Source organism: Eleginops maclovinus, chromosome 4, assembly GCF_036324505.1.
Source record: "Eleginops maclovinus isolate JMC-PN-2008 ecotype Puerto Natales chromosome 4, JC_Emac_rtc_rv5, whole genome shotgun sequence".
In the NCBI taxonomy this organism is placed as follows: Eukaryota; Metazoa; Chordata; class Actinopteri; order Perciformes; family Eleginopidae; genus Eleginops; species Eleginops maclovinus.
In genome coordinates this window covers 11,263,334-11,276,405 of record NC_086352.1, presented here as the reverse complement: position 1 = coordinate 11,276,405, position 13,072 = coordinate 11,263,334, and the positions used below count along the sequence as shown (strand labels likewise).

At 40.4% G+C, this 13,072-nt stretch overlaps 1 long non-coding RNA gene across 1 annotated transcript; it reads left to right on the top strand.

Moving 5' to 3' along the window:
- The first annotated feature begins 843 nt into the window (after positions 1 to 843).
- On the top strand, positions 844 to 12,809 carry LOC134863711 (uncharacterized). The gene is made up of 3 exons (XR_010165711.1): positions 844 to 949; positions 11,081 to 11,137; positions 12,392 to 12,809. It is a non-coding gene; the product is annotated as an uncharacterized LOC134863711 (long non-coding RNA).
- The last annotated feature ends 263 nt before the right edge of the window (positions 12,810 to 13,072 follow it).

Sequence of the window (13,072 nt, the reverse complement as noted above, 5' to 3'; positions counted from 1 at the left end):
TAACACTAGGGAAGTCGAGTTGGATAGAGATGGTTGACGCCCTTCATTCCTTTGGGCACCGAGATGATTAAATCAGTTTAGTCAAGGTGTCATTTCAGGAGAAACTGACAGCAGAAATGGGTCAATCTGCAAAACAGTGAGATCTGCAGCAGGAATTAAGATCTGCATGTCAATATTACCTGGGTTGAACAACGCTGAGTCATTTGAATATTTCCATCTAAATGACCATCAGTCAGATGACCCATAGAACCACTTGGGGAGGATGTCTTTTTAATTACTCTAAGGCACTGAAGTGCACTGACACTGAACTGCATCGGAGCACATCTATAGGCCCGGGGCTGAACAACTGGTATGCACAGTATGCAGCTGTCTTGCTGCATGCAGTGCACCATCCACTTTGCATTAGGCACTGCATGGCGCCAGGTGTGCTTGAGGACAGCATTGTTGATCATTCTAGCTTTGCACCTAAAATGGCACTGAAGCAGTCCTAAATAAGAGCATACAAAACCAGACACATACAGTACAGCAACATCATATCCCTTTACAGACAGTGTGGGACGCAGTGCCCTCATTAGAGCAGAGGAGGGTACCTGTGGCCTATCAATGATCTCGGTGAAGAGCCAGCCTGGCCTGTCTCCCCACAGGAGGAGCAGCCGGCCGGGCTACAGGTTATCTGCTGCAGTGCATCTCCCTGGTGCTTCAGCTGTCAAACATCCGCTCTGCACTGACTACAATGTGCACCACACTGAAAGCAGTGCCAAGACAGCAAGTGGCGAGCTTTATCTTGTGGACACTTCTGACTGTTTTAAAAAAAAAAACATTACCCCCACCCCTCCTATGAAACTCGCACTGTATCTTTAAAAGAGAAGGGCCGACAACTTAACAGCAAAAACTTTGTTCGAGACAGGCCTGCTCAAGACATCTCGGCCTGCTGTCCTGACATGGAGAGGTGGGTAATGTTGTGTGTGTGCAAGGTCCGGTTTAGTGATGTGCAGACCCGGGCTAATGTGGCCTGGTGTAGCCCCTACTCCTTCATGCATCTCTTTCCCCGTTCTCTCCATCCCCCCTCTCGACGCCATCTGTTTGTGGCATGAGAGAATGTGGAAGTAAAAAAAGAAAAGACGACATTTTGACTGTAGTTGCTGACCTACATCGACCATTTGTTTCCAGCGCAGCGCAAAAACCGCACCGAAAGCTCATAGCGAAAACGCACAGGCTGTTAAAATCGCCAGACATTACGCGCATACATTTTGTATCCTGGTCAGGAGGAATTTAATAAGTTACGCTTGAAACACTCCTCCGCCTCGCCGGGCCGGACAAGTCAACGCTCCGGCGGCACAGACATTTCCTCTATTGCCGTCAAAACCGAGAGAAATATGAAATGCTTAACTCACCTGATTCCAAAATCGGTTTATGGTGGCGACGTGATTGTGGTTAATTTCAATATGGGAAAAACAGTTACAACGGTGGGTCCCCGTTGTGTGTAGCAGGAAGGAGGGAAGGGAAGGCGAGAGGGGCTGACGTGAATGAATAAACAACTGAGCTCCTCCTCAACGCCACAAGTAAAGGCGGAATGTGGCTGACTTAGTGCAATACACCACCACCCATTAAAGCCTCCCCTTAAATTAATCTTTAGCAGCAAATACTGATGTTTTTAACAGGCTTTAGAAGCCTTTTTCTGATTAGTAAAGCCAAATAGAACATGCTGCTGACTCAAAAATACTGAGCCTAGTTTTTATATATGATATCTGCAAGTGTTTTTAATGCATAATTTATTCAGCATTAAGTGACAAAAACCTAGCTTTTACTGTAAAATACATATTTTGTATAGGAAAACAAAATCCAGCAGGTGGCGCTGCCTGCACCCTAAAAACTGGACTGCATTTGACATTCAGACAAAAATCCATTAAGACACCCTGCAGACAGAATAAAGCCCCTCTTTCGATTGATAGCACTTTCTTTGAAACAGTTCTTCAATAAAGATATCTTATCTTATTCAAAAACATAATTGATAAACTGCATAAAGACTGAAAAATCTAAGAAAACCTATTTTTGAAGGGATTGTTGGGACTAAATGTTCGGAAACCAACTGTTTGTCTCCATCATGTCACTGTGTTCACACATTTTACCCCAACACTGAGTTCTACAAGTACACACACATTGATACACACATATTGAATAACATTGTGACAAAACCACATTTAGATACAAGACCAATTACAAACGAAAGCTGCGGCCTGTGTTTTTCTATGTTATCCAAGTGACTACTTTACCTCCACATTAGATTAAGTCAGTTAAATAATCATTAGAAATGTTGGGGGAACTGCATGAGGTGGAAAAAAGGGAACTGTAACCTTTTTACCAAATGCCGTGAAACACCTTGATCTAATAACAATAAACATTTAGATATTCCATTAAAAGCTATCTCCTTTTTTCTTCAAATGAGCTGCTGAAACAGAACTGTTTTAAAGTTTTGAAATTCTGCTACATTAAATAATATCCCAAAAGAAAGACAAAGATCTGACACTAGAGGGCAACAGCACTCCACTTAATCTCTGGCACCAAGCTGAAGTACAGTAAACGTCTTTGCAGAGTCCAAACAATTAATGTGTCCTATGATTCCCTAATTAATCAATCCCCCTTAATGTTTGAATAACTACATCAGTGTTTGTCTTGTAAACTGCTAGAGAAGATCAGGACAGACCTTCTTCATTTTCAGTGGTAAGCTAATAGTTTTACACCAATAAAGGAAATGATACTCAGTTGATCAAGTTAATTGTTGCTGTTAATCACAAAATGATTGATGTATTGGCTGTAAAACTGTAAAAAAAAAAAAAACGCAGACGTGCTCTTAGTATCTGTGTGTGTCATAACTGTTCCTTCCAGTCCTATTGTAAGGTGCTATTAGTCTCCACACACTGCAGCCTGTGATTATCCAGTGTTATTGACAGAATGCTCTTTTACATAAAGCTGCTGCTGTGACGCCCTTCAGCTTTCAGAGGCCCGTCGATACAAAATGCGTTGTGAATTCAAATGTCTGTGGGTTGGGGGTCTCAAACCTAGGTTAAAACCGTGTCAGCGAAGTGAGATGAGTTTTTCATTGATTTTTTTATATGATTCAAGGGTACGAACACTGCAGGCATTATCAGAGGGGAAATCCGTTTGTTTTCTGGTATGGAAAAGCACTGAAGTGTACAAGCAGACAATGTGGGGGTGTTTGTGAAGGTCAGAAGTCACACTTGTTCTGACCATTTGAGGCTTTCTTGTCATTGCATACTGCATGTCTTTCCTTTGTTTGTGAGCAAAACAAGTGCTGTTCACATAATGAAAACACATCGTGATATACTGCCAACGCTTTGATTTACAGTAACACATGCTCCCCTTTCCCTCCATGCCAGCGTATTAATATTCTAGTCTGGTACTGTTGGTTCATCATGATGCGCTACGGCGATAATTTGACTGCCTGCTTTTCGCATTGCAGAAATCTGTGCTGTGGAGTCTTTGAAAAGGCTTCAAAATGTTGTTCCTGTGGGTGGTTGATTTAGCAGCAAGGCCTATCTCCTTCTCACCTTCCTCCTCTCTGCCCTGCCTGTCTAGACTGTGATTACCATCTGCTTCATCACTTTGGAAGGTGCTCTCTCTCTCTCTCTCTCTCTCTCTCTCGCTCTCTCTCTCTCTCTCTCTCTCGCTCTCTCTCTCTCTCTCTCTCTCTCTCTCTCTCTCTCTCTCTCTCTCCTTCTCTTTTAGAAATAAGATGCTGAAGCAGAATTTGTGCAGCATGTTTGCCAACAAATCCAATCTCCTTTAATCCAATGTATCATTGAATCATAGCAGTAAAGGCTGGTGTATTTCCAGAGTGATGCAAGAATAGCGTGATGAGTGTATGACTGTATTTGATTCTCAGGACAAGATGTTGCACAATTATTAATCTAAAACATATTTTCTTAAAGGAAAACTACATCAGAGAGAGAATTTGACATGTGCTTCTTGTTAAAGCTCCAGCTTGCTGAGACCTGCTTTGTGATCAAGTATAATTTTCTTCTTAAAGTACACATAATAGAGCCAATGATGATGTCATCTGTGAGCCAACTATGCAACAAGTTACTGACAGTGAATGCAAGAGTTTAAGACAGAGGAGTTTAGGCATACCTGAAATATAATTGTTTTGCATGATTCTACAGAAGTCAAACTACACTTTTAGTCCCATAACTCCCCCCCAAAAAGTTGTCATCTTTGTATCTTGATTACATAACAGATCAGAGTCTTTGTTGACATCTCACCTTGCATGGTACCAGGTTTGCTTACATTTATCTAACTTTGTTTTCAAGTCTCAAGAGTGGCAAGGCTCAGGATCCGTCACTTTAGTATGATCCAAAATGTCTCAACATCTGCTGGATGGATTGGCGGAATTTCTTTGTACAGACGTTCATAGTCCTCAGAGAATGCATGATTTTCAGCACAAGCAGGTGTTCATTTTTGGCTGTTAATGAAATATCTCAAAATCAGGATTAATAGTAATCATTTTGGTGATTCCTTCCAGTTATCCCCATCAGATCATTTGTTTCCAAAGCTTTGGTTTAAGACTTAATATTTGCAACACTCATGACATTCCCATCGGCAGCACCTGCAAGCCTACTTTGTGCTTTGTGCTATAATGGTAAATATTATAGCCTACATGCTCAACACCAACATGTTTGCATGCAAATGTTGGCATTTTACCCCAAGCCTAGGTTCCAAATGAGGCACTGGCATTGTTTTAGATGTTTAGACTTTTTCGAAAACGAGAATAAATAAATGACACAAAATGTTAATCCAATAGTTTGTGTCCTTCACTGAGACTTCAATGACACTTCATGTCACTTCATATTTAATTTCACAAACTTCTGAGGGCATACACATGAAAGAGCATGTTCAATTTGCTACTCTAGTGAATTTGAAATTGGGCTCCCATGTGTTTGCTATTCATTCAACACAGTGTAGTACTCTGTTTTCCCCGGTACTTGATAGTGTTTTTATTGGGGTGTAACAGCATTACTTCATCCATCCTCTGACAGTTAGCCTCCGAGCTTTCAGTGCTTTCAAGAGATGGACATGCAGGGCGTGTTGGGGCAAGTGAAGTTCACATGTTAGAATTCAAAACTAATCCCAGTAGAATGCCAGGCTGTTACGTAAGAGCTTTTTTCAAATAAATATCCGGTGTTTTCAAGAAGCATTGAAAACAGAGAGCTTTCTTTCTGCTTTCTGGACAGCTGTTGCACGTGTGCGCAGATGTGAATTTAGATCCTATCTGTTCATGTATGCTTCTTTCTAAAGTGCTAAAGAAACTGTGCCACATTGACAGAAAGGTGTTGGACTCACATTCCACAGTATTGTAGGAGTAGTATGTGAACTATGACAGCAGTGTGAATGCCACAGTGGGGTCAAAGTGTCTGAGGAATCCCACTCCTGTGAGGAGTTTTAATATAGCCGGGGTCCCTCTCACCCCCTGATGAGAGACCAACACAGGAGCATCCTCCTTCTGCATGACTTACTGCCTGAATACCCCAAGCTCTTTGGCCTATTTCAGGAAATACTGCTCCAGTTTGTAAAGAGTGTACAGTGTCAAATGTATGCGGCTGTGCAGACAGACTGTCCACAGACAGACAAGAACAGGGAAGTCTCAATCGACAACTGGGTAGTAACCTCAACATATGCCGAACATCATGGAGGTTTGCGTTTATGATGTTCTGCCACTATGCTAATTTCAGCCAAACTGCTCCTTCATAGTAGCACTTTAGCACAAAACCAACCAAAACCCCTCAGAAGAAGTAATCCTAACCATCCATTTAGTTATAGAGAAAGGGTGTTGTATTTTGCTGCATTTAGCATTGCAGTTGCAGACTTAAATATTGAAAGGCTTTGTTGTCATATACACAGCAGTAAATGCGAAGTTGTTGGCAATAAAAATCACAAATCCCAGGCTCCATTTCCCCCCTGAGTACCTCCACCGCTCAACCTTTGCTATACTGCAGCAACAAGCCACCATATGCAGTAACTCTCTCAGAAGCTGTCCTCAGCAGCACACTACTTTAAAAGCAACACGATGTAGGCAGCAACTGGCGTCAACATATAATTACAAGCCTGTCGAAAGATGTACAGTAACACTTATGGTTTTGGATTTGTCTGAACAAACTAACTGGACCCCCTCTTTATGTAGATTCATGTCATTTCAGTTGATTTCCAACTCGAGGAAACATACTTATGAATATCATCTAATTTCTGCTAATAGAGCCCTCTAAATACTTCACACTGGCCCTTTGAAAGTGAGACCTGCGTGATGGCTGCTCACTGCAGTACACTTCCACTCCATCTCATGATGAATAACACTTGAAAGAATATATCTGACATTTGTTTTGAAAACTGCACTTGATTTGATTACTTGAGTGCATAAAGTACTTGATTTGTGATTTTTTTTAGCCAACTTCACAAAACAGTTACATCATTCACCAGCTAATGTCTTACATAAACATTACGTCTGAGCCTCTGAGTCCAGTGAACGATGGAGACGTTTAAAGGATTTAAATGTAGTCTCTTTATATTGTTTTGTTTTCAACAAGCAGGAATCAATATGGCTCGCACATTCTCTATTAATGTAACCTATCTTAATCCAGACAAATTATACCCCTGTTCGGAATTTGTAGTGCACAGCCAGAAACACAACAAACTGAGCAACAAGTCACACTCTGACAAAAAACTGATATATTTTATTCAAAATATCTGATATTCCAACATTTTCTTACCAATGACAGTCCCAAAGAATAAACTACTGTGAGACACATCCATCATTAAAATGTACACATTATTTTATCCCAAAACATTCTTAGTTAATCAATGGCATCTTAAATATTGTTAATGAATATTGACTGAAACAAAACAAGCCTTTGAAAAATATGTGTGTCTTCTTTGAAATGACTGACACACGCCTTTACTGCCTGAACATGTAAATATGTCATTCACCTGTTCTATTTCATCGATTGAAACTGAGACTGCAATTGGGTGCTTTTGACCGGGGTCCCATAGAACCCCAATACAAAATTAAGACAGAAACAAACAAAAAAATAATAAGTCAGGAACTCTTATATTAGCATAGTGATGACACATGGTAATTATAGAGTAAAACATCTGGAAGACATGACAAAGAGTAAACATCTGTCTGGGTGGTACTTAGTATGATGAGGGTTACATCCACTTCCATTAAAGCTGACCTCTGTACACACATTTGCATGACACATGTTCTACAGGTGTTTCCAACCATTCGACACCCTTTGAGGTTTGAGTGTTCCGTTAAAGAGCACTGCTGATGTAACACCGGATACTTTCTAATTGCTGAAGCTCCTTGTTCACTGAACACAGACACTGAACAAATTGAACAAGCATTTAATCCCTAATTGGTCCCTCCACAACTATTTCTGTTCTACTTTGAATGCAAATTTGTGATAACCTTTTTTCTACCGGCTAAGATAGCCTTGCTAAGCAATTCAAATATTATGTGTAGTAACTAAATCACTTAATCACTGAATTTGAGATAATCCTTACATTTCAATGGTTGATTTAGCAACACCTGTTGTTACTGTGGTGCGCACAAGCAGTTTAATATCATGATAAAAGTTTGTCGTTACTTTAGAAACTTAACAACCACAAAATTGGGTTTCCTGTTGCTTTTCATAATAAAAATCAGCCCCTTTTCAGCTGTGAATGTTTGTAATAAGATGCAGCAGCAGTAACTTGATGCAGTTCAGGCAAGAAGCCAGGAGAGTAAACAGTTGAAAGTGAGACTGGATTTTGTAGTTTTTTGTGAATCTTTCTTGCACCTTAAATCCAGTTGAGTCCACCACCGATGTTGACGACTAGAATGCTGAATGGGAACACATGAATTTCAGGAATAAAAGATTTGGTTGTTAAAAAATGTAAGGATTATAACTGAGCAATGATTTTAAATTCACTCTGTGTCTCAGTTTTATTCTTGACAGTACAATGACGTGTTGTATTTAAGCTAATGTTGCAGTTCCTTTTCCTATGTTGGAAATGTGTTCATTTCTGCGAAGGATATCCTCATTACATGGTGTTGGAAGTGGCACCGACCCAGCAAGTTTCCTTGAAAGCTGCACTTGTAATCAGCATGGAGACTGCCGAGCACCTTATGGTTCTTGTGTTACTTTTACCCTTTCAGAACCTACTGGTCATTTTCAATTGTTTCAAAACAAGAAGAAACTTTTTCAGGCGCTCAGCTTTCCTGTACAGTTAATACAGCAACAGAAGATACCATAATCATTTCAATAGTATTGTCTACTCATACATCCCTACAATATAACAACTGTTGTGATTGAATCAGTCACCAGTTCCAAAGGCTTCCCTCTCGTTAAATGCAATACATTATCACTTAGTCATTCTGAATGTGATGTGAATGTATACTGCATTGCCCAGTGCTGGGTATCACAGTATATGTGTGAATGAAGGTACAAAAAGCAGAGAAAGGTGAGAGTGGCTTGTAGATTGTAGCCAACCAACATGAAAACATTGGCAATTCAGTAAAACCTCTGCAGAAACTGAGAGAAGTCCCCAGGTTCAGCACAGAGAGGCTGCTGGCTGTTCTATACACTAAAGTGAGTGAGTGAGTTCCTGACTAGCACTTCCTGTTTGTGTGGGAGTACAGTTGATGATAGCTTTGTAAATAAAGACAAAAACATGTTGTCTTTTTAAAGAGTTCGCCAAAGATTTAACCTATTATTGTACTCCTATAACCTATCCCTTTAGTGCTGTCAAAGTCACAAGAATGACAATAATCCAGGAGCAGAATTGTCATTGTTGTTTTATTCCACGCTATATTCAAAACCTCACGCCTACATGATTCAAAATGCAACTTAACCGCCTACATTTCAGTCAGATTTTCCAGTGTATAAAGCTGGTAGCCACAAGCAGCACAAGACACAGAGGAGCTTTTTTTTTTGTTCCCTGAGCTTGTAGTCTCAGACTCAACAGATGTATACTGAGGTCTTTGCAGAGCTCTCCCCGGAGAAGAGTCTTTATTCAACTTTGTTCATGTGTATTGCTCGCCTTTGAACAGACCTTTAATCAGACTTAGATGTTTAAAATGGGTGGGGTTTTGCTGTATAGATAATAAAAAGGCTGTAATTACTATGAGGGTTTCAACAACATGCTATTACATTTCTCTTATTGCATCAAAAAACTAAACCTATTGCTTCTTGTCCAGCTGAACTCTTGCAGGATATATAAACCACCCTAGAAGCAGAGAGCAACTTTTATGTAACAGAACGGAACGTTCATCTGGGAGAAAATACATTTCAGTGAGGTTGTTGGTGTCTATCTGGCTCCTGTGCAAAGCTTTGATACAAGTCTTGTGATTTGGTGGATGGGAGGATGTAAGCCTTGCACCTGTTCGGGGTTTCTCCCCTTACTCCTTCAAAAAGAGAGTGTTGTGTAGCCCTAGGTGAGCAGTGAGCACAGGTGCTGCCTCTGTTTGATGTAGACACTGAGACTGGGGGAAATCCATCCACCTGTAAGATTGCAGTTTGAACCAGGGATGAGATGTTATCCTGAGGGTTTCTTTTCCATGGAAAGTAAGGGTTAGCAGAGGTTCATGGACTTTGTACTCAATATAATAAAGGGGTTTGGTTTCATTTTCAATAAACAGCAAAATACTTGGACATTAGAGTATATGCAGGTTCTTTAAACATGGGTCAACCCGCTTAAACTGGGCGATAGACTCTTTTCAATTGCCAGCGGATGAGTATGCCTTTTTATTCTTTTTTGCCTGTGTGTCAAATTATTCTGACCTGCATGAAAACTGGGTCTGTACACGGTAGAAAGCAGTTACCACGGTTGCCTCCTCTTTATATATATGTATCATATTCAGTCTCTGTTTAAAAGTGACCAGTAATGTGATTTTTGGACTCACAAAGATGCAAAATTGAACGTGTCCAATTCATGTTCAGCAGTCCAAGCAACAGCTGATAAATACCTGTGAGTACTGCAGAATTGTCCCAGGAATTAAAGCCGAATGGAACCTTCATACTAAAGACAAAAGCCAGATGTTACTGCATTTATTTGTCCAAAAGAAAAGGATTCAACCGCAATGTCGTTGGATTTTCGAGATGACTGGCACAAGCTTGCTGTCATTAAGCTTTTCATCTGTAGTTTGTTAATGCTTAACCAGGACTCATAAATTGACTATTCATAGTTTTGGGGTTGCCACACAACTTTGCTGTCAATCTATCTGTGAATATCCATCATAAAACATGAAACCTTCAACATGGCATACCCAAGAATACGTTGGAAAATATCTATATTGTGTGATTTTGATAAAGCTGTCTTGTATGTATATATTTATTACATAAATAACTCACTACATCTATGTAGTGAGGTCACATTTAACACGTGGCTAAAAATATGAGATGGGTCTTTGGACTGCCTAAACACAGCTGTACTTCATACTCAGGAGATCTCACGTGTCTGAAAGAGCTTGCACAACCTGTCGATGCTATCATTCAGCTGTTAGTAGTGAAAATAACTTTTTTGAAAACGCTTTTCTTCACCCAAAAAAAATGTTGCACATTCCAATTGCCTTCCCTCGATTTTATTCTGCATTATTTTATTTATTCCATTCTGCAATCCTTTTATAAACTTCTAAATAGACCAAAAGTTAAGGTTTCATAGAAAGGAGAGAAAAAGGAGTAGTCTTTAACCTTACCAGCTCACATCAGCAAAATGCACATCCATTAGAAGTCGTTAAAGCCTGACACTGGACATTGACTCATATGTCACTGAGACACAGTCCTGTGTGATAGCTTCACACAAGCTTTTATGCATCAATTAAATCCCATCAGTCAAAGGTTATCTAATACGGAGCGGGTCAAAGGATGAGCCTGGGATGAAACCTCAGCACATCCTGTTAGCACTGACTCACTTTAACAATGAAGGACCAATTGTATTCATTAAAGAGAAGCAAAGTGTCCCACTGGTCTGGTTGCTCTCATCTTCATGACCCTGAATGATGGGTCATTCTTCTCTTTCTCTCCTAAAGGTGCATTAAGCCATTAAAGTCTCCCACTGTTCAGTTTTTGATGTCGGCATGTGTGAGGTGAGAAACGCTGTAAATGTCAAACTTTGGATGAAATGTTTTTTAACTGCACAACAAGATAACTGTTTTGTGTCTCAAGCAAAACTGCTTGTTGTTGAGTGGCTTTCAATAAGAAATGTTTGGACTTTCTGGGAAAACTGTTTGGAACTTTTGATGTTACGAGAGATTTCCCAAGGTCCAAACCAATAACTCTGACTTTTCGGTACAGCCGCTGGACCCAGAATTGAATTCATATCTGACAGGGGACATATCAGAGGGCTGATAACACCAACAGACTGTACTAAGATTGCAACACTCTGCGCTCTTCCATAAATCTGTTCAGTTTTGCCATAAATCAAGTCCATGTATAAAAAGCAAAAGCATACTCTTTTGTTATTGGCCCTATCTTTCTAAAACAAAAATGCAGGCCTTGAGTACAAAAGAAAATCCATAGCAAACATCCCCTTAATGAGACATTTTTCCATGCTGACGGTGGTATGAATTTACCTAAAGGCATGTTCATACCTAAAGTCGTACAATGTAAACTTTGCAAGGCAAAAACTACATTTTCTATACATTTAATCTCAAAGCTTCTCAAATAAACATTAGTAATTAATCAAATGACAATGTGTGATGAAAATATACTCAAAGTTTAGATCCTCAGAGAAACGTCACACTTTTTAGCCTTGATGTTAAACTAAAGTGAATATTTAGAGCTTTATCCAAACTACAACATAACTAAAAGGAAAGTTGGATTTACATTTTTCAGGTGGCCCGAATCACAACTTTGGATAAAACCTCTTATTAATGAGTTCAAAATACATAAGCAATCACCTACGTTGTGGTCATTATAGAGCAACCAAGCTGCGAATCATCAATCATTTTGATAGTGCAGTATAATGTTGGCTTACTACCATGCTACATTGAGGAAGCAACATGTGAATGGGTGCGCCACAAAGCTCCCAGGGATCTGCAAAAATCTAAATTTCATCACTAATCAGAGATTAATTGGCATTAGGGTGCTAGAGTACAGGATATGACGCATGTTTCTGGAAAATGACTGTTTGTTATCAGAGCCCATGTCATGCATTGCATCACATCCTCTCTTCCCCCTCTGGGCTGACTGGATTCATGTGTGCTGGGATGGGCTTGGCCGGGCTGGACAGCAATGATTCTCCCACTTCTCAACAAGGTCAGAACTCCACCGTGTCAGAGAGTGTTTTTGTTGTCTGCTCTCCGCTGACTCTCCTTCTGTCTCTCTGTCTTTCTTCTCAGATGTGTCACTCCATCTATGATTGATGTCTCCCCCTAGGACTTGACTCATCTTTCACCTGCAGCCTGCCTCACAGCTGTTCAGTGAGCTCAGCACAGACCCACATGCATGAACACACAGCTCTGCACACCATAATATAAGCTCCTCAGATGCTTTGTGGGTTTTGGAGAGTCCGAGGGCTGATGTATCACATGGCTCTGTCTCCTCATGAATCATCTCGCACCCAGTGTCGTTCTCTCTGTTGAGTTTCTTCCTCTGCGTAGTCGTTCTACTTCTTTATGGATTGGGAGGAGATTCAGGAGTGACAGATCCATCCAGATGCTTGCTTTGCTTCCTTTTTGCCTCTTTGTATGAGAATCAATGCTTTTATTCAATGTATGTCCCACCCTTTATTGCCATTCCCAAGAGCACAGAAATAAAAACCCACTTTTCAGCTGCAGAGGCTATAATTCCATGTTGTCAGAGCCCATTGTGTTGCAGAAGCTGCATCTGCTCTTGTCTCGTATTGTCTATTGATGGTGTGGGAGCGGCAGGCGCCTCGGGCACAATTATACTGCTTCACAAACTAGCGTAACTGCATTTCCCTACATATGGGTCAGTGTTTTCTTGAAGTCAAAGGTTAGGAAAGGCAGAATAAATATGTTTATCCTCTCCGGCAATGGACCTCAAAGCTTTATATGCTG